Genomic DNA, 878 nt, shown 5'->3' on the forward strand with positions numbered 1-878 from the left:
TAATTTGTTAATTGTACTTATTACATTATTATTGTTCTTAGTTACTTAGGTTAATTGTATATTTATGTATGTTATTAATATGCATCATTGTGTTACTCTGTTAAGTCAAATCAAGAGTAGTATTAATTAATTATATAAATTATCTAGCAAATGTCCTGGATCACGTGATATGAGACGCGCGCTCCTCCACGGCGTGCCCCAGCTTCCCCAGTAGCGAAAAACCGTGGCATATGGTAGACGTGTCCATTCGTTCTCTAGCCTTGACCCTTGTCTAGTGCCTTGTCCAGTCTTCTGCAATGCTCTAGGGGTATCAGGTATTAGTGACACGTTTAGTTAGGCCTAGGAAGGGATCCTGGTGGTAAGGAATCTCCTGTTTGGTAGGAAATAACTATTTTGTAGGGATTGTTGTATAAATATATTTTGTATGTCTGTGTAATATAGTTATGTTAAGTATTATTCGTTTGGTCTAACTCCTTACGGTATATTTTCACCCTTCCGGCATCACTCTTATTTTAATATACAATCACTTATTCCCTTAAATTCTTGTTTGCTAGTCATTACTCCCTTTAGAACATAAATTGAATTAATTAATTATCTTCCCTTTTGTGATTCACTTATTTCAACTGTTCTTACTTATTCAAGTACATTTAGATGAGTAGGTTTTTGTGGGGATAATTATTTCCGTGTTCCCTATTTGTTCCTTTATTTGTTAATAACTTGGGGTAGGTTTCACTCCCCAGGTATAAAGGGTAGTGGGATCGCGACACAATTGTCAACACTGGGGCCATGTGGCCCGATTATGCCCTTCGACTAAGCCGTGGTGTGGTCTCTGCTCAAGACAGCATGCAATACAGGCTTTCAGAGATACAGTTGTTAGG

This window comes from Homarus americanus, unplaced genomic scaffold (genome assembly GCF_018991925.1).
Source record: "Homarus americanus isolate GMGI-L3 unplaced genomic scaffold, GMGI_Hamer_2.0 scaffold40565, whole genome shotgun sequence".
Classification (NCBI taxonomy): Eukaryota; Metazoa; Arthropoda; class Malacostraca; order Decapoda; family Nephropidae; genus Homarus; species Homarus americanus.